General features: G+C 50.9%; 1 long non-coding RNA gene across 1 annotated transcript; it reads right to left on the bottom strand.

Annotated features, from left to right (window-relative positions):
* Positions 1-543: 543 nt before the first annotated feature.
* On the bottom strand, positions 544-7,446 carry LOC118537389 (uncharacterized). Its single transcript, XR_004918113.2, has 3 exons — positions 7,274-7,446; positions 2,609-2,712; positions 544-1,361 (listed from the first exon to the last, which is right to left on the bottom strand). It is a non-coding gene; the product is annotated as an uncharacterized LOC118537389 (long non-coding RNA).
* Between the last annotated feature and the right edge of the window lie 5,189 nt (positions 7,447-12,635).

Below are 12,635 nucleotides of genomic sequence, written 5' to 3'. Positions count from 1 at the left end.
CTGGCCTTGAGTTAATTAACTAGAGTACCTGATGGATAAACAGTACCCAAATAGCATTGCATAAATTTCAACAGTTCTTGAGTGTTCTTTACTGGTGAGGCATCACAAAATAAAGATGTACTTAGTGTAGAAAAAGAGCTAAGGAGAGAGATTATAAAGGAAAAATAAGCATCCTGGAAGCACAGAGACAGCTCTCAGCCCAACTGCTCCCCAGAGACTCTCCACTCATAGTTTTAAATGGATCAGCAAATGTTTGCTTCTGCCATACTATGTGATCTCAGCCATGAGATCACCCTTTTGTTGATTCTCAGTTTCCCTCTCTGGGAAGTAGATGGCTGTATTTATTTTTCCTATTTCTCCTTTTCTCCCATCCTCGTTGGAGGCCCTCAGTGAAACATGTATTCAGAGATTTGTTGGCTAACTTCTATGTCTCCCGTTGCAGATAGAAGTATTGATCCCAGTTGGCATTTATTACCATGTGGCACTTACAGAGACTTATAGAAGAGACAGGCAAACAACACAGAGAGGAACTCAAAGGGATCATGCATGTATATTTGAAAACAAATATTTAGACATATACACATAGCCCTCTCCATCAGTCCATTCACATACACAGAATCATCCAACTATATAACTACAAGTGCAGGTAGTAGTGAACAGACTAGAAGAGATGCAGGGGCAAATGTTCATGCAGCCATGCTAGAAACCAAACAGACCCACACTCACTTTTGGATATTCCTATCATTTCTCACTGCAAGGTGAGCTATCAAGCCAGCCTCAACTTCTGGCATGTTGCCAGCCCTGATCTTCACCAGAGGCCATGACTGCTAGTGGTGGAATACAAGGATCCAAATGCACATTTATTGAGGTGCTGTGCTAGGTGTGGGGAACACTGAGAATAAGACAGTCCCCTCTGTGAGGGCTCACATCCCGTAAAGGAAGGAGAAGTATAAAGAGTTACAAATCCATGTGAGAAGTGCTGTAAGGGAAGTGAGTACAGGAAACTTGGTCCATTTCTGTCCTCCCTAACTCTGAAAAAAAAAAGAAAAAAGGCATTCTCCTCCATCCTTCACAGAATGAAATGCAGGTCCAGAGGTATCTGCTCAGCACAGGTGGGTTGTGGCCCACGCTGTCTTCTGCCAACTCTCTGTGGGGGCGGCTCTGCTAGTTTCAGTCCATGGCTCCTTCCCCTTAAGTCAGCTTCTCCTGCTTGCTCCTCAGGTATGTCTGGTGGTAGCAGTTGAGGAAAAGGCTGATGACACTGAAGGTGTACAGATAGACCACCGTGTCAAGCCCATGAGAGAAGGAACACTCAGTGAAAGACTGCAAGAGCAGTGGTCAGCAGTGGTCACAAACTGACGCTGGGTGAAAGAAGGCATGAGAGAAAATAAACAGCAGAGCACTGAGAAGCAGTGTTGAGGAACTGGAAGGATAATTGCCCTTGGCCCCTCCTGTCTTCACCTCCCTGTCTGCCAGCAGGGGTCAGGCCTCCTGACACTGGGGAAGAGAAAAACCAGGAAGCCTGGTGAAGCACTGCCCCCAATTTCTCCTGACTTATGATTCGAAGAGTATTCCTGACCCCTCTCCTGGCTCTGTTGTCCCACTTGCCCCAATCCAGTCATGTCTTGTGGACATTGGTGACAAACTCAATCCATCCCAGGCCCAGGAGGGCCATCTTAGGCTGCCACCATCATCCGGCAATGGTGCTCCCCAAACCAGAAGGTACCCGGTCACCTGGAGGGTGAGTTAGTGATCCCAGGCTCCTGGGATATTAGTGCTTTGAGGTCATATAGCCCAGCCCCTTCACTTCATGGATAAGACTGAGGCCCAAAATATGGAAGTCACTTGCTCCAGGTCCCATATCATGTCAGTGACTTAAGGTCGGTTCTAGGATTGACAAGATGGTTACTGAGAACCTTCCAAATTGAGAAACTAAGGAAGACCCAATGATGAGATGGACTTTTGTTCATGGTCAGATACCTCATCATGGGTGCAGCTGAGAATTGAACCCAGGGCTCAGCCAAGGCCCCTGGAGCTGCTGAATGATGGTTAAATGCCACTTCCACCACAGATAGAGCTGCACACAGGGCCCCAGACTGGCTGGTCCATGGTACAGATATGTGAAGACATGGACCAAAGCTTCAGCATCTTGATGAAGAAGGCTACAGAGTAGGATGGGGAGATAAAGGGTAATAGTGGAGCTGGGCCTTGTGGTTTGGGGTTTTCTTTCATGTTCTCATCTTCTAAGCTTCAGAGAGCAACTCTGCACACCCTACAGAAAAAATCCTTGGGAAGGTCCTTTCATGAGGAGGTCTAGCACGAGCCATCTGAGGTCATGATGGTGGGTTGTGGTTGATGGAGAGCCAAATGAGAGTGCTTATAACTCCTCTGTACTGTCTGGGCAGATGGCCCCAAGAATCTCCCACAGTCCCCTCCCCCATACCAGAGAGGGTGGCTGGGAAGCGCTGATGAACAATGGAGATAAAATGGGAGAAGAAGCCTGGTCTCATGGCCAGAAAGAAGGGGAACCTTAGAACCAAACCGTTGTTACAGGGATGCATGCCTCCCAAACTGGGGATCAGGCCCTTCTCTGCTGGGTATCACTTACCTTGACCCTGTGGCACATATCTGACTCCAGCGCATGGGGTGAAGAACATGGTAGACATGCAGGAAGGTGATCTGCTCTGGCTTCTTTCATAATATGAAGAAGACCTGGAGAGGAAGAAAAGATGATGTCAATTCTAGGGACCCTATTTCTCTACTCTTCTCCTGGGTCCTCAACTGCCAAGGACATGGTGGTTCTGCCTGTTTTACTGAAGGGGACACTAAAACTCAGGGGAAATAACACTACTCAAACACCTGCATAGCATCCACTGTGTGCCAGATACTTTGCATGTTTAAAATATGATATAAACACTATTAATAGTATACGCTTTACACTTATCTCCATTTTACAGATGGGAAAACTGAGGCACAGAGAGGATGAGCAACTCGCCTGAGGTTATTTGGACACAGTCTGGCTTCAGAGACTTCAGAGAGCTCCTTCCAATATCCCATCCCACTTCCCAGAGTACTAGGCAGAGAACTCAGGTATTGAACACCCAGCCTAGGACCCAGGCAACCATAAGACAAATTCCCAAATGTTCTCTGCTCAGACTTCATTTGGCAAGTTTTTGATAAGAAAGAGCCCCCTCCCTTTCATCACTCCCCCAAAATTATGAACCTTACCCCAATCCCACTCTGAATCACGCAAGCTTTCTGGATTCACAAGCAAGGTTTCTTCTCCTCTTTAACACTTAAGAATGGCTCTTACTGCCTGATGATCCTTGTCACATAATATCAGGGTTTTAAATTTTTCTTTCCATTTTCATTTAGCTTAGAACCTGGTTGCTCATGGGGGTAAATGTATACGTTTATGCATGTGCATGAATGCAGGGGGGGCGCGTGGGAGTCTGAGGTAATGTAAGATGTTCGGTCGATGAGTGTCCTTCCGCTAGGTAGTGGGACCAAGGCTTTGCTCTGAAATCAGCCTCAGACGTGGCCACCTGGGGAAACCCTGAGAACATTCAACAAAAAGGGTGCTGGAGGGAAGGGTTCGAACAGGGCGCCTCAAAAACCGCCCCAGACCCAGCTAACAGAGATAACTCCATACAAGTGGGTAAGAGCCAAAGCCACCGCCGCACTTACAGTACCGGGCAATTCAATGGCCCTTGAGAAGAACCACCAGCACACGTTCTCCATCTGCTGGACAGCAAGGGAAGTTCAGTCAGACCGCTGTCCTGGTGGCGCCGCTGGCCAGACAAGTCTGGCTTCAGCCCCAACCCCCACCGTTCCTAGGCGCCCCCTGCTTCCACAGCGCCCACCTGTCTGCACAAAGATGTCTGTTAGCACAGGAAAAGGGGGAGGAGCTACTGGGATTGTTAACAGAAGGACTCTCCAAAGGTGCTCCTGCCTGTAGCCATGCAATCTTAATGAGCACACAGATTTTCTGGTCATCTTGTTTGTTGAAACGCAGATTCTTAATCAGTGCCCCTGGGGTGGTACATGAGATTCTGCATTTTCAACAAGTTCCCAGGGGATGCTGATGCTGCTGGTCTGGGGACCACACTTTGAGCAGCATGACTTCAGCCCATCATTCAACATCCCTTAATCCAGCATCCAAATCAGTACCCAGTGACTTGTAGAGCCTCAGCTAGATTTTATTTTCTACCAGGAAGCTTTTTGTTCTGTTTCCAGTTGAACAGAGAACAGCTAAAAATAATGAAATATCTACCCCTTAGCTACCACTCAGTGTGCGCCAGGCCCAGAACTGAACATTTTCATACATTATCTACTTCAATCATCTTCCAATTGTATCCTTTTATAAAGTAGGTATTATTACCTCCATTTATAGATTAAAAAAACTGAGGCCCATAAAAGGTAAGTAAGTTGCCCATGGTCACACAGCAAGTAACTGGCAGAGCTGAGATTCAAACTGAGGTCTTCTGGGCCTCTATGGAACCAATCAGGTCACGACCTCCCATCAGAAGTCTCAGGTGACACCACCCCAATCAAGCTCCAGTTTTTACAAAGTGCATCCTGTCAACCCTCTCTCCAGGCCTAACACTGCCATGCCCTGCCATCCCCTTGTCCTGAGCCCGCTCGGACAGTCATCTCCTGGCTGGCGGAAGTAGTCGTAGTTAGCCAGAAGCAAGGTATCCATGAGCCAGGAGGAAGAAGAGAGAAGGAAAGACCATGTTCCGCCATGAGACCAAACTGGCTGAGGGCCTGTGAGGCTAAGATCTCCTCCAGTCATGTTCTGGACACCACCGTCCCGCCCCAACCCTCACTGAGACTTGGTGAGTAATTGCTAATCACCTCAACTTCATGGAGTGGCTAGAACAGAGGCTGGGACTTGCATACATCTTGCTGGTCTCTCAATTTTTTTTAATGTGCACAACTATGGACCACGCAGCCACACTGGGCACCTACTATGTGTGAGACCCTAAGTTAGGTGCTGGAGTATTAGAGGGACACGAAGCTGTACACACATTAGCCCTGCCCCCAAGGAGCTCAAAGGCTCGCTGAGATGTCAGAAACTATCCTTACTTGTAAGGTTGGGGCCAGATAAAGAGTAGGAACCAGGAGGTGTTCCTGACGTTGGTAGTGGACTGGAGAATGAGGAGGCCCTGGGCAAACAGAGGGGAGGGGGGGGCAGCTTCATGCTAAGGAAGGAGTGCAGGGTGCCTGGACCTCTCTTAACTCCAAGGGATCGGTGAGAATGCAGTGGAGGCTTCCAGGAGGGGAGGAGGGGCCAGGAACAGACTTGGTTAACAAGGGGTCTTGAAGACTGTTTTAAGGAACTTGAACCTTATCACTTAGTATTCATATGACAGTGACATGTTGAATAGTACTAAGCACCTCCCCATGCTAGACACTGTTCTGGGCCCCAAGCCACCTCCCTAAAACAAAACAGACAAAAGTCCTTACCTCGCGGGACTTCCCATTCTGGTCATATAGGTCAAGGGAGCTACGGAGGGCTTCTGAGCAAGAGGCGGCCATGGGCATGGCAGATTCTCAAAGGATTATGGTGCCAGCAGGGTGATTTGTTGCCACAATTAAATGACAAGCTCTCTGGGGCATGTCTCATGTCTCACGAGTTATCTGCATCTTCCACATTGTGCCAGACGCTATGCTGGGCCTGACTTTTCAAAGAGAAGTGAGACTCGGCCCTGCTTTGAAGCACTTGCCGCTTGGAGGGGAGGCCAACAGATCTGCAAATCGTGAGATGGCAGAGTGTTGGTAAATGCTAAACAGGCTCTCAGGGTGGGAGAGGGCAGGTGGATTTGTAGTGTTGGCCAGCTCCGAGGGTGTAAGCGCTCCCACCGCGGCTGATCTCCAGCTACCGGGAAGTCGGTCACCGAGCATGGAGTTGGGGAGAGACGCTCCCAGGCAGTGCTGGCCAGCTGAAGGAGCCAGCCCTAGTCCCCTGCGGAGAGTAGAGGTGGAAACCCAAGGAAAGAAACAAATGACCTGGCCTTAGCAAGCCAAGGAAGTCTTCGGGAGAAGCCCGAGTCTGCAGGATGTGCAGGAATTTGTCAGGGCACCTGGGACAAGTGTTTCTGGCAGGAAGCATTTATGTGCCAAGGCCTGGGGCCCACGGGGCCAGGTTGTAGGCCTGGGGAAGAGTGAGGCATTGGAGGAGGCAGGGGTGTGGGCTGCCGGGGCAGTGGAAGGAGGTGGGGTGGGTCAGGAAAGCAAGGCTGAGCCCAGAGGACTGTGGGAGGCTTCTACACCCATCGACAGAGTTGCCTTGCCCCTGCTGCTGGGAAGTCTCAGAGGGCCACGAGGTCCTTCTAGTGGGTGGGTGTCTGGGGCGATCATTGTGTCAGCAGTGCAAAGGCTGGATGGGAGGTGAGCACTGATGAGGAAGGGAGACGGATGGTAGAGGAGGGAAGGTGGGAGATGTGGCTGTCAGGACCTGCTTCTTCAGGCTGGACTGCTGGCCTCTTCCCTTAGGCAGAGGGGATGGAGGTGAGGGGGCAAGCTCTGTAGCCAGAGCACCTCACCCCCTGCTAGTTACTTGACCCCTCTGTACCTCAGGATGGTGCTGGTATGAGCAGGTGAGCAGGTCCTCGGAAAGCACTTAGAGCAGTGCCTCACCATAATAAGCACCTTAAAATGCCAGTGATGATGACCACTTCCTCCTCCCACCTCCTCCAAGAGCTTTTCCTGACACCACAGCTGGGTCTCTGCTCCTCCCCCCGTCCCTGGCACAGATTTCTGTTGCCCTGCCTGCCCATTTCCACATCTGACTCCCCACCTAGAGCAGGGAGCTCCTGGAGGGTGGTCGTGCCTTCTCCAGCAGCGACTCTGCAGGTCCTCACAAAGCCTGACAGTCAACACACGTCCGGCACACATACTGATCCAACGATCTGCCGAGAACAAGGCGTCTGGAAGGAACCCCAGTGTTTGGGGCTCAGAACACTGGGCAGAGAGTCACAGAGCCTAGGTAGAAACAGGAGGTGTCGGGGGGTTTTAGGTGTGAGAGGGGGATAATGAATTCTATCTTGCTTGCACTGACCTCTACTTCTCCATTTAAAGAAACGGAAAATGGCAGGTGGGATTTGTGTCTCTACAAGGAAGGCAGGGTCACCAGAGATGGAACAGAACCCCAGCTCCTACCTGTGTCCCCTCCAAGGCTCTTCAGCTTTCTGCAGAGGCAGATCATGGTCTCTTGCACACTCCATAAAGGAGGAGACCCTAGAATTCTACAGGGCCCCACTGGCCTTACCTCACAGAACAGGTCCCTGAGAGAGCCACTGGGCCTGGGTTGTAGACAGCAAGGGGTCCTGCCAACCTCAGAGGCTCCCATCTGGACATGAAGTGAAGACTTGCCACCACCACCAGAAGATAGAAGACCAAAAGAAGGGGGACAGGGAGTGGCGAGTGTACCGGGACCAGGAATCCGTCCTTGGGTCTAGAAAAGCAAAGGGACAGGGAGACAGCAGAGCTGGCCACCATGCCCACCTGCCCCAAGCCCTCCCCTCAGCCAGGTCCCAAGGTCTTGCCCATCCCCTCCTTTTGTTCCTCAAGATGTCTGATATCAGAATGGGGTGAATAAACAAACAAAGGTTCCCATTAAATGACACCATCATGTACCTCTGTTTTCAAAGGCCCAGGTGTATTTATTCCAGAGCTTCTCCAGGGTACCAGCCTTTGTGAGCACCTGTAAGTAAGAATAGTGTTTGTTTCTTGTCCAAACCAACCCCCCTGCTCACTCTCTCCCTCCGTCACCACACAGCCAGCTGAGAGTCTACAAGTTTCCTCAGCCCTCCCTCCCATCCCCCCCTGGCTGCGGGCCTACCCACTGATCCTGCCTCTGGGCATTGGAGACCACCCACCATGCGCCTTTGAAGAGACTCCACTGGCCATCACTTTGCTCTAATCCTCACATCCTTTGCTGCTCCACTTGGGATCTCCAGTCTCTGCCGTGCACCCCCCAGATTGCAGGGCCCAAGGGTAAGGGATGCGACTCTTGTGCAGTGAGCAAGGGGGAGGGGCACAAAAAGCTCTGTTGCTCCCTCTTCTCTGGCTCTATGGTGCCTGCTCTTTCTGAGCATCCCTGGCTTCCCCTGCCCCTCACTGAGCCCAGCCACTCCCAGTCCCTCCAGGGCTTGACTTACTCCTGTAGCTTCTGCGCTCCTCTTGTCAGTGACTGATGTTGCTCTGGCTGGCGGTGGGTCCAAGTGACAGGTCCTCAGGTCTTCAGGGTGTAGGGTGTGACCGACAGGTGGCCTTACCCTCAGAAGCTCTCTCTCTACTCCTGTGCTCTGATCTGTGCATGATCCCCAGCCCCAGCCCTGACACACACACTCACACTCAGACACTTGCTGGGAATCTGGAACTGAGGCTGACATCCATGTCCTGCATGGGCACCCTGCCCCAGTCACAGGCTCAGGGAGGAAGAGAACAAGAAGCAGCCCAGATGGAAAGAAGACACTCAGAGGGCAAAGGACAGAGGCTGTGGTTTGGAGAGGATGGACAGTGCCCACATGGAAGCAGACTGTCAGCCCGCTGGTTCCCTTTGCATCCCCATGACCCGTGCCCTGCACTCTTCATTCTTAGCACGAGCAATCCTCTTGAAGAAGAAGGTGTGCATGGGATATCATGCTTCCTCCAGGGTCGACCATGCCTTCTCTGCTCATATTTGTTTTCTTCCTCCCTCTGTCCCATGTGGGTACATGGACAAGGACTAAGTGTACACCTTTCTTAGCCTTTCTTCTCCGCTCACCAGTAGGCTGAAGGAGCACTGGGAAATTGGGATTCCCACCCCACCTCTATCAGCCTGTGCCTAAAAGAAGCAATTGGGTACATCCTTTCCTCTCTTGATCAGATACGGGGAAAGAACCAAGTTTAGAAGCCAGATCCCTGAATGAGGGGCCAGCAGCCCATGCCCCAAACCCCACTGCACTGTGATCCCAGGGCCACTCCTAGAACCAGGCTTTTTAGAACATAGAGCCTCAGTTTCTCCTCCGGCAAGACAGTACACTGTGGTCTTGCAAAGGCTTGTGAAAACATCATGTCTATGTAAGCCCTGGATTATCCATGCTCAGGGCCCAGAGGATTAAGGGACTTGAAGACCCAGAGAAAGTAACGCATAATCTCCACCAGGAGGATTTGGTTTAGAGACTCGGCTGGCCACACACACTCAGCCATATGCCTGTACGTTCACACGAGCTGCTACAGACCCTCGTGCTGCCCCTGACCTTCTCTCTGCCTGGGAACATATCCTAGCTGGGTTCCAGCCAGAAGACAAGTCCTTCTTGGTCATACATCACATGGCATTTCCTACAGAATCAAGTCAAAATGACCCAGCTGGGACTTCCAGTTTTCCCCTACTGGACCCTCCCATCCTCAGCTCTGTGTGCTACTTCTGGGGCCGCCATCAATCTGGTCTCCTCACTCTCCCTGGCGCAACCACACCCATGTCCTTCTCTGATGTGGCCACGCGTGGTCCTCCACCTCCTTCTTCCCTGTTTGAGGCAGGCCCCTCCTCTGCCACAGAGGCCCCCTCCAGCCTCCCCCTGCCCATGACAGGCTCTGTCTGTACCTGGAGGTTAGCCTGTGAGTTCAGTGGCCCAGAATAAATGGTAAGTTCCCTGTAGGAAATGATCCCCTACTTCATTTAACAGGCTGATGGGACCCCTAGAGGTGATCTCCCCTCTCTCCAGCCCAAGAAGAAAAGGCACTGAGCAAACCTGCCTACCTGTTTTGGGAGCTCCACTATGGCTGCCTCTTCCCTAGGAATCATTAGTCTCCATACAGCTGTTTCTATCCTTCGCCCAGAACCTATTACTCATCCACTCTCAGAATTGGCCATGGGTGGGGGTTATAATATGGGAAATACAGGCTTCAGTGTCCCCTCTAGGCCCTGCACCTTTACAACAAACAGGGGACCTAAAGGTCGTGGTTATCACTCTGCTAACAGTTCTCATCTTGTGTCTTCCTTACATGGTAATACCAATAATACCATGTAAGCGTACACATGGATCTCCTTACAGTGGTTGGGGAAGACCTTTGGAAAATCCCCTATATAGGACCTGAGACATCATGACACCACCTTATCTCTGGGAAGCAAGTGGCATCAAGAGAATGGAACTAGGAATTTTAGGCAAGACACACTACAGTCTAGTGCCTTTTTGGAGCTCAGCATAAATCTGCTGTGAGGGAGGAGTCCACTGGTCACCCACCATGCCCTCCTTCTTCAATGCTGCTTGGGTTTATAGATCATAAAGACTAGGGCAAGGCTTGTCTTTCCACATCTCACAATGGTCAAATAGGATTGTGACTGGATGCCTACACAGAGTCCTTCTGCACCAAGCCAAACAATAAAGGACAGAAAACCCTCTTGCTCCTTCCTCAACCTATTAACCATCTTGCTCAGAGAGCCCTGGCTGCCCTGAGTGCTGAGCGAGCTGAGCCACCCCTGGGGCTGTGAGGTGACAGGATGCCTCCCTGATGGCAGAGGGCTAGAAATCGTGCATGTGGGACCCAGCATTTGCAGGGAATGGTATGCTTGTACACCTATATCATAACAATGGCTACTACTAAGCCATCACCATATGCCAACCACTGTTCTAAATGCCATATACACACTAGCAGGTATAATCCTCATGACCCCATGAAGTAGGTACTATCGACACCTCCTCTTACTAATGAGGAAACTAAGGCACGGAAAGGTTAAGTAACTTGTCCAATATCACACAGCTCCTAAGTAGCAGGGTCAGGATTTAATCCAGGCAGTCTGATTCCAGAGCCCATGCACTTAACAAGTGTGCTATACTGTCCCTTCAGTGTCTTGGCATACCACAGCTTGTTTTATTGGGATGGGAAGAATCAAAGTGTGGTGTTCAAGAAGAGGAAGCCCTGATTTATCAGACTCAAAATACAAATTTTCCTATTGGTTCTCACAATAATCCTGTGCAAGTAGCAATAAAAGCCTCCTTCCTCCCCCCACCCCCCAACCTTCCTTTCCTCTTAATGCCCATCTATTCACCTAGATCAGACCAGGGGCTTCCAGACTCTTGGGATTCAAAGGAGGACACCTCAGCCACCTCTATGTGGGGAAAGGGAGGCCCTAGGAAAATGGCCAGGTCCTCTTCAATTTGAACCAAAGAAGGTTTTTTCCTCTCTTCTGTCAATCTCTCTCTCCCATCCCCATCTCCTTCCTCCTCCTCCTCCTCCCTCTCTCCCTCTTTCTTGCCGCCCTCTCTCTGCAGGGGAGCTTGCACAAGATTTTACTGGAATAGAAGAGTACCACTGCTTTTTACAAAACATTGAAAATGGCCACCATAGATCATGGGAATTTTACCCTCAGCTCCTGCTGGATAATTTGGGCTGCACTAGTTTGTCTGTGCTTGTGCTGACAGGAGCACTGGCATCATCCCACCCCCATCTTCTGTGAGGGGCACCCCCAGAAGCAGTCACAGGACCTTTTCTTTGTCCACTGCAGGGACACTGTCAAAGGCACCACCCTCTGCCTCCACACACCATCCTTACCAAGACCCCGGCTGATACCTTCTACCATCAACCCCAGGAAGGGCTGTGCTTCACAAGGCCAAATTTCAGCCACGAAAGAGAGATTCTCAGGTGCTGATCTTACCTCTGACTTTATTGTCTTCTTTGCATGTTATGCTCCTCTCACAATAATGTAGTTTACCCTTCTGTTTCATTAATACTTTTGTAAGCTGGCTTAACATTTCTAGAGTGGCCTACAGGAGGCTGTCAAAATAAATAGCGAGGCATGCAAGCCGTTTTTGAGCATCTGCTACATACTGCTGTGGATTTGGGGACCAGAGTCAGGCCAGTGCCCTTCCACCATTGCCCATGCAGCCTCCACCACCCGGCTTGCCTGGTTCTGCTAACTTCACGAAAGCCCCATGACGGCATGCACGCCTGGCTGAGCTACGGTTCTCCATCATAACTCGGAGCGACTAGTTCCAAACTTAAGGAGCTCACTCCTAGATAGGATATTCATAAAGACAAGATGAGGGGAAATGTGTGTGTGTGTGTGTGTGTGTGTGTGTGTGTGCGTGCGCGCCCACACAGGTGTATTGAACATGATGTGAGACAAGTAACTTTATTTCTGTCCATATTTGCCTTGACCAACAACCATGGGGTTGCCCCAACCATACCCATTTCTGTCTACTTTCCTTCTGCCGCTCTCTCTTGCTTCCCATGCAAGGGAAGTCTAGGAAGTCTAGAGAGTGCACTACTGGGAACAGGGGTGGGGAAAAGAGTGGAAGCCCCACACCACGGACAAAGTGAGGAGGAGGGAAGGAAGCTGCACAGTGGGCATCATGGGAGGATGCACATTTAGGAGGCCCCAATATGGGCAGAGATGCCGATGTCCACCAGCCAGCTGAGCATCTCCCTGGACCTCAGGGAGCCTGACATGTCAGCACAGTCCTTCAGCGTGCCCCTTCCCCATGTGCTGACAAGAAGCAGCCCGACAGGCTTTGCAGGTCAACATTGGCCAACATTGCTGCGCGCTGGCTTGGTTTCTCACTTTGCCCCTAGATGTTTCCAGCTCTGACGCATGTGGGGGGTGTACAGGCTGCGGGCTACACCCATGGCCTCGGGCAGCCTCCCCT

Source organism: Halichoerus grypus, chromosome 6, assembly GCF_964656455.1.
Source record: "Halichoerus grypus chromosome 6, mHalGry1.hap1.1, whole genome shotgun sequence".
NCBI lineage: Eukaryota > Metazoa > Chordata > Mammalia > Carnivora > Phocidae > Halichoerus > Halichoerus grypus.
The sequence above is the reverse complement of the archived record's forward strand: the minus strand, read 5'-3'. Positions and strand labels throughout refer to the sequence as shown.